Source organism: Meles meles, chromosome 17, assembly GCF_922984935.1.
Source record: "Meles meles chromosome 17, mMelMel3.1 paternal haplotype, whole genome shotgun sequence".
NCBI classification, from domain to species: Eukaryota; Metazoa; Chordata; class Mammalia; order Carnivora; family Mustelidae; genus Meles; species Meles meles.
The window spans coordinates 61,677,001-61,689,101 of record NC_060082.1 but is presented as its reverse complement, the minus strand read 5'-3'; the positions used below and the strand labels follow the sequence as shown (position 1 = coordinate 61,689,101).

At 42.5% G+C, this 12,101-nt stretch overlaps 1 protein-coding gene and 1 pseudogene across 3 annotated transcripts in view; one reads left to right on the top strand and one right to left on the bottom strand.

The window, feature by feature from the left end:
• PLD5 (phospholipase D family member 5) overlaps window positions 1–12,101 on the bottom strand; it is a 400,444-nt gene that overhangs the window by 48,136 nt on the left and 340,207 nt on the right. The gene's annotated exons all lie outside the window — the stretch shown is intronic.
• LOC123927399 lies at window positions 11,044–11,564 on the top strand (annotated as a pseudogene).

Genomic DNA, 12,101 nt, shown 5'->3' with positions numbered 1-12,101 from the left:
CCCCTGAGCAATGAGAAGGTTGGGTTCATCAAGTTCACAAGGGTCTTTTGGCCTTGCCCTGTAGGGATTCAGGACATTGAAGTTTTGCCCACCTTCATCCCCCTTTCCATGCCCTATCAACCCAGTTAGTGCTGCTTGGAGAACTTGCTTGTGTGACAGGATGACTTCCTCTCGGCTCCTGCATGACGGTGGCTGGTGACCCTCCCTGGTTTTATCTTTTTTTTTTTTTTTTAAGATTAATTTATTTACTTGAGAGAGAGAAGGAGTGTGAGTGGGGGGGCAGGGGAGAGGGACAAAGAGAATCTCAAGCAGACTCCCCAGTGAGCGCAGAGCAAAATGAGGGGCTGGATCTCACAACCCCGAGATCACGACCTGAGCTGAAAGCAAGGGTGGGACCCTTCACTGACTGAGCCACCCAGGCACCCCATCCCTCCTGGATTTTAAATTCAGACAAGGCACATCTGAATCTTAATCCTGCAATTTGCATCAGTAAATTACCTAATTCTTACATTTCAGTTTATTGTGTGAGGAGGACAATGCTGATCTCTAAGGTTTGCTGTCAGAATTTAATAATAATCATAATTTTGACAGCCAGTATTGATGGCGTGTTTAGTTGACGTGTGTCCTGTGTTGAATAGTGCCCCCTCGCCGCCAATGCATTTCCACCCAGAGTCCGTGACTATGACCTTGAGAAATACGGTTCTTTGCTGCTGCAATCCTGATGAAGTCATACTGAATTATGGTGGGTCCTAAATCGAGTATGACTGGCGTCCTTATAAGAAAAGGAAAATTTGTACAGACACACAGGGGAGATGGCTATGTGAAGACAGATTGGAGCGACATACTACAAGCCAAGGAACGCTACGGATTGCCGGCAACACCCGGAAGCTAGAAGGAGGTGAGGAAAGATTCCCCCGCTAGAGCCTTCAGGGAGAGCATCGCTCTGCCGACACCTTGACTTCACACTTCTAGCCTCCAGAAGTGTGACTGGGTAAGTACGTTCCTGCTCTTTGAAACCACCAAGTACGTAATTCATTCTGGCAGCCCTATGTGTTAAACATACAGGGTGCCTCACCAACTTTCACCTTGATAGTGGGTCTGGTAGACAGTGTTCATCCTCATTCTACACAGGGGAAATGGACGCTGGGATAGTTATTTGCTCACTGGTAAATGACACAGCTAAGATTTGAACTTGGGTCTAACTCAGAAGCCTGCATACCTAACCATTATGCTAATAACCCCACTTAGCACATGGTTAGAATTCAATCCATGGTACCTATTACTATTAATTCTGTGACGCCTTTTCTGGTCAACCTGTTTCCCGCTTTGTCTAGTACTAAACCTGGTCCCTATTTCTAATGGGGCGTGTTTCATACTGTATCATAGTTTAAAAAAATTGTATATGTCTGTCTGTTTCCCCTAAGTGACTCTGTAGTCTCTGAAGACACTATATCAGCTTCCTATTTTTTTTTCCAGGGCTGGATTATGGTACTTGCCTGGAAAATGTTTATTGAATGAATGCCTGGTCTTTGAAATGAGTAAATGGTGGAGAAAGATGAAAACAAGTTCCCTTCTGAATTCAGGAGCCTAGCTGTAGGTCAGCCTCATGCCCTCTGATCTTGAGCACATGAATTTAACACAGATCTCTTTTCTGGTGCTAAGGGAGCAGAAAACCTGGAGATGGCCACGCCCAGAGACCCACCTGAAAGATTTCACAAGCATGGTTCTCCGTGATCACTATCAGTGGCAGTGCTCAGACTGGTCAGTGGGCTAACTGTCCTCTATACTTGCCTCCTGCATCTGCCAGCACCAGGGCACAGAGACCAAGATGAGCTCATCTTTTGAATGCAGACTGCCTTAAAAGGGTCCACACTATCCAACACACGATGGAGTCAGAGATAGAATACCACTGAAAGTAGAAATCCAGGGGCGCCTGGGTGGCTCAGTGGGTTAAGCCTCTGCCTTCGGCTCAGGTCATGATCTCAGGGTCCTGGGATCGAGTCCCCGCATCGGGCTCTCTGCTCGGCAGAGAGCCTGCTTCCTCCTCTCTCTGTCTGCCTCTCCGCCTACTTGTAATTTCTCTCTCTGTCAAATAAATAAAATCCTTAAAAAAAAAAAGTAGAAATCCAGAGAATCATTTGATTTTTGTCACCGAAAATCGAACTTGTCAACCATTATTCACTTCTGGTATGCTCGAATCTTGTTGGTGTCCTTTGTTGTTGTTTTTCTTCCACATCAGACCTGTAGTGTTTTTCGGTTAATTGCTCACATACAGCAAACACATATGTTTGGAGATCTCTGATCAAAGGCTGAATAAGAATGTCATTGCTTCCCTGTCCACATTTTTCTCAGGAACAGATGTCCCCTAGTTTTCAGGTGGAGGTTATGTCCTCTCTGCTGTGGTTGGGGGTAGAGCAAAGCTATCAGTAGTTGGGGAACAAAGCCACTTCCCTCCCACTCCCTGTCATTCTCCACTGACTCTTTTCTCATACATAGAATGATATTAAATGCAGTCCCAAACACTGCTTCAAGCTCCTCATAACTGTGAAGGAAGACAACCACTCTTTAGTATGATACAACATAACTAATATGGGTAAGCATTAATGTGAAATTTGACATCTAGAAGGATGCCAGGATGGTAATTCTGATAGCCTTTTCCTGCAAATGAGAGGCCTTTCAATATGACCTAATCAGGACACAGCAGATCATCTTCTAGAACAAGCTCAGAAGATAGACTAGCTCCACCTGGAGCTTTGCACTGAACCTCATCTGTAAACGGGTAACAAAGGATCGCAATGAAAAACAAATGGAACAAAATGCATGTACAACGTTCATCTCAGTGCCTGGCTCAAACAGTGTTAGCTTCAGCTGTACCGAGAAACCCCTCTTCTGTTGAGAAGAGATGAGAAGGATGTGCTATCCTCTTGCTTGAAAGGGTCACCGATTTGTTTGAATCAAAGAAGAGAGGTGGCAGAATTCTTTATATGTGAACAACTGTGCTTTAACCATCAAGATTCCAGACACTTTAGTCACAACTGTAAGGGCATGAAGTCATTCCTCAGAGACCACTGGTGGCGGGCACTCAGGGTCAGAAAGGTCACAACAGAATGGCTATTTCAAATGTATGAAATACAACATTTTCACTTGCTTCTCGAGGTCAGCCCTTGCTGGTCTTAAACTTAAGCCTTCCTCAGACGGTGTTGGGGGTGGCAGAAGCAGAGCCTAGTAGCTGGAAAGAACGGGCGATAGTGAAACAAGGAGGTGCCCCTGGATAGAGCTGAAGCAGGATCCCACAGGGAAAAGGAGTGCCCTGAGATGAGGCCACCATGGGATAACATCAATGGCTGGGGAACTGTCTCCATGGGGGCAGGAGAATCACTAAAGGATTGGGGCAAGGCAGGGATGAAGTAGAGTGGTCGTCGTATGAGCTTTATGTGGACTTCTCCACTGAAGTCTCAAATCTGGACATGCAGGGTGTTTGTGAAAGTGTTTAGCCTGTTCATGAAGGAAGACCAAGTGGAGGGACAGTGACCTTCCTTGGGCCTTCCCTGCATTACCTGAGTCTGTGGAACTCAGTGCTCACACCTCTGAAGCTGACTGCCCCTAGAAGTCACCCTACTGAGGAGCCAGCTGTAGAGTAATAATGAAAGGCTCTGGTCATTGGGTTTCCAGGGAATTTTATCATTTTTAATAAATTTTTAAAAAAAATTTTATCTAATGTTTAAATTACCAACTAGGTCTCAATAATGTGGATATATAGGAAACATACCTCCACATATAAAGGCCATCTATGAAAAACCCATAGGTAACATCACACTCAATGGTGAAAAACTGAGAGCTTTTTCTCTAAGGTCAGGAACAAGACAAGGACAACCACTCTTGCCACTTTTATTCAACATAGGACTAGAAGCCTTAGCCACAGCACTTGGATAAGAAAAAGAAAAAAAGGCGTCCATATTGGTAAAAAAGACTTAAACTTCATTATTTGCAGATGACATGATACTATAACATAGAAAACCGTAGACTCCACCAAAAACTAATAGAATAGATGAGTTCAGTAAAGTTGCAGAATGCAAAATTAATAACCAGCATTTCTGTACACTAGTAAGACTAGTAAGAAAGTAGCAGAAAAAGAAATTAAGAAAACAACTCCATTTGCGCACCAAAAAGAATAAAATAACTAGGGATAAACTTAACCAAGGAGGTGAAAGGCCTGTACTCTGAAAAGCTATAAAACACTGATGAAAGAAAGATCACACAAATAAATGGAAAGACACTCATGCTCATAGACTGGAAGAATTAATATTGTTAAAATGTTCATACTACCCAAAGCAATCTACAGATTCAATACAATCCCTATCAAAGTGCAAACAGCATTTTTCACAGAACAAGAATAAATAATACTAAAATTTGCATGGAACACAAAAGACCCTGAATTACCAAAGCAGTCTTGAATTAGAAGAACAGAGCTGGAAGCATCACAAGCCCAGACTTCAAGATATACTACAAAGCTGTGGTAATCATAACAGTACGGTATGGACACAAAAATAGACACAAAGATCAAGGGAACAGAATAGAGGATCCAGAAATAAACCCACACTTCTGTGGTCAATTAACTCATGACAGTGGAAGCAAGAATACATAATAGGGAAAGACAGTGTCTACATTAAATGGTGCTGGGGAAGCCGGGCAGCTACATGCAGAAGAATGAAACCAGACCATTTTCTTTCATCATACACAAAGATAAACTCAAAATGCATGAAAAACCTAAATATGAGACCTGAAACCATATGACTCCTAGAAGAAACCCCAGGCAGCAATCTCTCTGACACTGATTATTGCAACATGTTTCTGTTTCTTAAGGCAAGACAAACAAATGCAAAAAAACTAGTGGGACCTCAAGATAAAAACCTTTGGCACAGTGAAAGAAACCATCTACAAAACAAAAAGACAACCTACTGAATGGGAGAAGACATTTGCAAATGATATATCCTCTAAGGGTTTGGTACCCAAAATACATAAAGAACTTACACAACTCAACACCCAAAACCCCAAACAATCCAATTAAAAAAGGGACAGAGGACCTGAATAGACATTTTTCCAAGGAAGATATACAGATGGCCTACGGACACATAAAGAGAGGCTCCACACCACTATTCATCAGGGAAATGTAAACCAAAAGCACAAGACGGTATCACCTTACATCTGTCAGAAAGGCTAAAATAAAAAAAAAAAAAAGATAAGAAATGATAAATGTTGGAGAAGATGAGGGGGAAAAGGAACATTCACACACTGGCAGGAATGTAAATCGGGGCAGCTACTATGGAGAACAGTATAGGGATTCTTCCAAAACTTAAGAAAAGAACTACCTTATGACACAGTAATTTCAGTGTTTGCTACTTACCCAAAGAAAATTAAAACATTAATTTGAAAAGGTATATGCATGCCTGCTTATTGCAGCATTATGTACAACAGCTCCGATATGCAAGCAATCTGTGTCCACTGACAGATGAATGAATAAGGAAGATGTGAATAGACACACACAAACACACACACGTATGTATGTATGTATTATGGAATAGTACACAGCCATAAAAAGGGAAGAGACGGAGTCATATGAGACCTAGAGAGTATTATGCTAAATGAAATAAGTAAAACACTTTTCTGATATATAGCAGAGCTCACATGGGACCCAGTATGTTTGGCGTCCTTAATCTGTTTCTTTCCACTGCATCTCCTGCCGTAGGCTGTCTGCACCACTATATCCCTGGGGGGAAATATCCCTAGCACTTTCTTCCACTTAAAAAGAATACTTTTCTCTAAAGAGGGGTTTGCTTGCTCTGTTAACCTCGGGACACTTCTATCAAACAGTACCTGGAGCTAGAGGCTGGAGATCACCCACTAGAGGAGTCTCTGAATGTAAACCTGAGTACCTAAACACGATCTGATGCTTGACCAAGGCACGGAAGGTGGAGGGAAAGAGGCTGTACTTGAAACAGTGTCACACCAGGCTTGGATTCTTGCTGAAGTCAACGGACAATGTTGTTTTCAAGATTCAGTCCAATTTCCCACAGAATATGACAGGAAACTTGGGCAGGATTCCTCTGGGAAATCCAGGAGGATGAAAACAGGTGTTTCATGAAAGCCAAATGAGAGCAAATCTTTGTCAAACGTTTGGGCTTAGGGACCAGATATAGCATTAACATTGTGGTTCTCTAACTCTCGAGCTGTATGGCTTTGGACTAGCTCATCAACTTCTTTACGCCCCCGAGACAGACAAGCAGTTCTTGATATCTGGAAGCTGGCACATGACTGCCAACTTGGCCTCAATATTTCCAGGAGTGGCCTGGCACTCACAGCTGTGTCTTGGTGTTCTCTTGTTAAACATAAGTCATTTCTAGTGCACTAACATCAAAACAAAAACAAGACCACTCTGTGATCATGTCTAGACACAGACAAAACCATGAGCACTCTCCAAATCACAAAAATGACCAACGATCCCCCGATAGCAGTGACTGCTGCTTCTTTATTAACTACAGTTTTAGCCTCACTGGATTCCCTCACTCAAATAAATGAGTCTTATGAAGATAGCCAATCATAAGACTCCCCCTACTTCCTGACCATTCAGTCCTGAGCCAAGCCCTGCTTCCTAAATTCTCCCACAAATCACATAAGCCCTAATCCCATAAGTCCTAGGCCCTGCTTATTGGGACAGCCCCGGTCTTGGCACAGTGTGTGCTCTCCCTTGTAACAAGGCAACTTCTTCAGCTTCACTTGGCTGGTCTTTGGCTGGAGGGCAATGCCACCACCTTATTCCCGTGACAACTACCTCATAGGATTTTTAAGGACAGACAGTTCGGTGTAGCAGAGAACAGGGACCAGTACTCAGTATGTGTTCACTGTTGTTTTTCTATTCTGAGTCATACTACTGAGGTAACTGTTAGGTATTTAATATAGTTCCAGTTTAAACAGCAACCTGCCCAGGCAGCAAAGCAAGAGGTATTTAGAGGCAAGGAGTGAATGAAACACTGATGGCTCTTAAGGGAAGGCATAAAGAAGGGCTGAACTTTGGGAAGGAGCTACGCCCATTAGAACCCAAGGCCAACTAAAGTTCCCAAGACATTTTCAGTGTTGCTCTGTCTTCTCGTCTCTGCATGTATTCTGTACCATGTTTTGGAATGCCTATTGTTTAACATTTTAATTCGGAAACCTAGTGAACTAATTCTTTAAAACCTAATTGGTAAAACTGGTTTCACATTTAAGTCTTTAATCCACTTTTACTTTTTTGTGTGTGTACTGGTAAGAAAGTGGTCCAGTTTCATTCTTTAGCATGTCCAGTTTTCCCCACACCATTTATTGAAGAGACAGTCTTTTCTCCACTGTATATTCTTGCTTCCTTTGTTATATATTAAATGGCCATATAATCATGGGTTTCTTCCTGGGCACTCTATGTCACGTGTCTGTTTTTATGCCCATACCATACTGTTCTGATTACAACAGCTTTGTAGTACCTCTTGAAGTCCAGTGTTGTGATACGTCCAGCTCTGTTCTTTTCAAGACTGGCTTTTCTACTCAGGGCCTTGGGGTTCCAAACAAATTTTATTATTATTTGTTCTTGTTCTGTGAAAAATGCTGTTTGCACTTTGATAGGGATTGCATTAAATATGAAGAGTGCTCTGGATAGTATGAACATTTTAATAATATTTGCTCGTCCAATCCATGATCATGAAATATTTTTCCATTTTTTGGTATCCTCTTCAATTTCTTTCATGACCTAAATGTGAGACCTGGAACCATAAAACTCTTAGAAGAAAACACAGGCCATAATCTCTTTGACCTCAGCCATAGAAACATTTTTCTAGATATGTGTCCTAAAGGCAAGGAAAACAAAAGCAAAAATATACTACTGGGACTTCTTCAAAAGAAGCTTTTGCACAATAAAGGAAACTATAAAAAAAAATCCACAAAAAGATTATCTACTGAGCAAGAGAAGATATCTGCAAATGATTTATCCAAATCATTGGGACTCAATACCCAAGATCTAATGAACTTATTAAACTCAACCCCAAAGAAATAAATGATCCAATTAAAAGTGGGCAAAGGACCTGAACAGACGTTTTTCCAAGGAAGACATACACATGGGAAACAGATACATGAAATGATGCTTAGCATCAACAATCATTAGGGAACCACAAATCAAAAGCATAAGATATCACCTTACATCTGTCAGAATTGCTAAAATCAAAACCACAAGAAATAGTAAGTTGGTTAAGTAAGTAATAGTAAGTTAGTAAGTTAGTAAGTTGGCGAAGATGTGGAAGAAAAGGAACACTTGTGCATTGTTGGTGGACATGTAAATTGGTGTACCTACTGTGGAAAACAGTATGGAGGTTCCTCCAAAAGTTAAAAATAGAAATCCCATACGATCCACTAACTCCATTACTGAGCATAAATAAAATGAAAACACGAATTCAAAAAGAAATGTGCAACCCTATGTTTACTGCAGCATTAACTACAATACCAAGATATGGGAACAACCCAAGTGACCACTGACAGATGACTAGATAAAGATGTGGTGTGTGATTGAGATACCACCTTACACCAGTTAGAATGGCCAAAATTAGCAAGACAGGAAACAACGTGTGTTGGAGAGGATGTGGAGAAAGGGTAACCCTCTTACACTATTGGTGGGAATGCAAGTTGGTGCAGCCACTTTGGAAAACAGTATGAAGATTCCTCAAGAAATTAAAAATAGAGCTTCCCTATGACCCTGCAATTGCACTACTGGGTATTTTCCCCAAAGATACAGATGTAGTAAAAAGAAGGGCCATCTGTACCCCAATGTTCATAGCAGCAATGGCCACAGTCGCCAAACTGTGGAAAGAACCAAGATGCCCTTCAACGGATGAATGGATAAGGAAGATGTGGTCCATATACACTATGGAGTATTATGCCTCCATCAGAAAGGATGAATACCCAACCTTTGTATCAACATGGACGGGACTGGAAGAGATTATGCTGAGTGAAATATCATATGGTTTCACTTATTTGTGGAGCATAACAAAGAACATGGAGGACATGGGGAGATGGAGAGGAGAGGGAGTTGAGGGAAACTGGAAGGGGAGGTGAACCATGAGAGACTATGGACTCTGAAAAACAACCTGAGGGTTTTGAAGGGGCGGGGGGGGCGGGAGGTTGGGGGAACCAGGTGGTAGATATTAGGGAGGGCACGTATTGCATGGAGCACTGGGTGTGGTGCAAAAACAATGAATACTGTTACGCTGAAAAGAAATTAAAAAAAGATGTGGGGTGTGTGTGTGTGTGTATCAAATGGATTATTACTCAGCCATAAAAAAGAATGAGATCTGACCATCTGCAACAACATGGATGGGCCTAGAGGGTTTAATGCCAAGTGAACTAAGTCAGATAGCGAAAGACAAATACCATGTGATTGAATTCATTTGTGAAACTTAAGAAACAAAACAAACGAACAAAGATAAAAAAGAGAGACAAAAACCCAGACACTTAAATACAGAGAACAAACTGGCGGTGGTCAGAGGGAAGGTGGTTAGGGGGATGGGTGAAACAGAGAAAGGAGAGTAAGATGTACAGACTTCCATTTACAACATAAGTTAACAGAGATGAAAAGTACAACATAGGGAATATGGTCAATAAGGCTGTAAACACGGTGTGTGGTGACAGATGCTAACCACACTTACCACGATGAGCCTGGAGTAACATATGTTTTGTTGTAATGTACTGGAGTAACATGTATACTGTTGAATCATTATATTGTGCACCTGAAACTAATATAACACTGTTAATTATACTTAGAAAAACCTAACGGAAAAACTAGAAGTATAAAAATAAAAATTCTTATTTAATGGCACCCTAATTATGAGTGATGTTTGTCCCTTTAGGTACGATCCGTTGGATGAAAGCATGTCTGTGAACACTCTAGGCATTTACTATCCCCAGGACTCTCCTTGCACACCGTTCCTCAGCAGCAGGACACAAGTGCTCACTGGCAGTCCGTGCACGCTATCCAGATGTTCTCCAGACGCCTGTATTGCTAATGACTCTCTTCTAAACAAGATGCGGTGTTCCTTTTCCTCTGTTGTGTAAGCTGGGTTTTTTTGTTTTGTTTTTTGTTTGTTTGTTTTTTCCGGTGAGCTTTTCTCTTTAACTCCTGACATCAGTCTGCTTGGTGACTACATTATAGCTTCAGAATTTGAAGACGATGGAAGATGCCAAGCCTGGCCCTCTAGAGATGTAAAAAGAATTATACTTCCTTTGAGTATCGTCCTCTCAACCTTAGGATGACTCAAACCCATTTCTAATTATATATATTTGGTTCAGACTGGTGTTGAATGAAGATTGGAGGAAAAAAAAAAAACAATGGCTTTCATTTTGCAGATTTTTCAGCTAGAGCAAAAATCCAGGACAGGTTTGTGGACCAATCTTAAAATGAGGGCCACGGGAACAATAACTGATTTGGGTTTCTGAAAAGCTTCTGAATCTAGATCATGAAGGGAATAAAAAGCTAAAATGATAGATGAATTGGGTGAGGTTCTCTTAATGCTGTTGTACTGGTAAGACAAGCCTTACCTATCAGGGATCAGCCCTCTGCTTTCTGTTGGGCAGTTCAGCTCAGCATGACCATATGCCCGCCACATACCAGCCACACACTGGCCACACGCCGGTCACATGTCTGCCACAAGCCTGCCAAGCTTCCTGAGGGGCCAACCTGACTTTTCAGTTCAATCACACAGTTGACAGTTGATTGAATGGTCCAACTGTTTGAATAAAATAATCTTGAAAAAGTTGGAGATTTATCAGCTAATGCGTCTTTGGAAGAGAATTATGCTCAACAAAAGACAAATTGTCGATAGACTTAGTGGATCCTGGCTGTCGTCCTGGGAGGCTTCTCTGCACAACGGTGGGATCAGCATCTTCCCGGGATTGCCAAGCCCCAGAAGCTGGGTTTCTTTCAATTAGGGCTGCTGTTTTCTGCTTCTCCCTGGGCTGTAGAAAGCCAGAAGATTTTTTTTTAAATCTAGCTCAAACAAGGCTGCTGGTATTCCCTTTTTTTTCCGCCAGGGTATTTTTGGCTGCAATTGCATGAAATCCCAATGGTGTAGACCAGTGGCGATGGGTCTAGGAGTTTACCAACTGAGACATTTCTCAATTTCTTTCTTGTCATCCTTGCTGGGGGCTGAAAACGCCTCTGTGAGACTTGACAATAGCTCCTCTGGTGCAAGTGTAGTAGCTATTGACAACAAAAGCGAGCAAGCTATGGATCCGGAGAAAAGCCATTCGATGTATGCAGTTAGAGAGGAAGTGGAGGTCCTCAAAGAGCAAATCAAAGAACTAATAGAGGAAAAATTCCCAGCTGGAGCAGGAGAACAAGCTGCTGAAGACACTGGCCAGTCCCGAGCAGCTTGCCCAGTTTCAGGCTCAGCTGCAGACTGGCTCCCCGCTGCCACCACACAGCCACAGGGGACCACACAGCCCCGGCCCAGCCAGCGTCCCAGGGCTCAGGACCCACCGCATAGCCTCCTATGCCCCCGTGGAACTGGCTGCTGCCGTCTGAAATGAACAGCCCGGAGAAGATGTACTAGGGGGAATCTGCCTGCACAGTCACCCATTTCATTGCTCGCTGCGAAAGAGAAGCAAGATTGATGTATACGCCATTGTCTCTTTTTTCCAGGATTAAACACTCACATGCTTTTGGCTTGAAGAAATCTCTTAGTTGGGCGAATTAAAGGTTAATCAAAGAATTAGCATGGATATACTGGGACCTCATGCGGCTTGGCAGATACGTGAGCAATGGTTTCATTCATGCCGAGGAGCTGTGTGCCTTTTCACCCCTTTCCTGTCCCCCATCCCTGCTCCCGAGCGTTCTCTCCTGCTTGCATGAGGTGTACTCCATGGGGTCTGAAGCACTGGGCTCCACTGGACTTTGCTCTCTCCTCTTCTCCCCCAGGAGGACCTTAAAAGGGAGGTCAGAGTAAAGACTGACGCACAGTCTCACCTAAGATGAGGGGAAACGTAGTTCATTGAACTGACTGTCACCAAAAATCCATAAAAACAATAGTCCT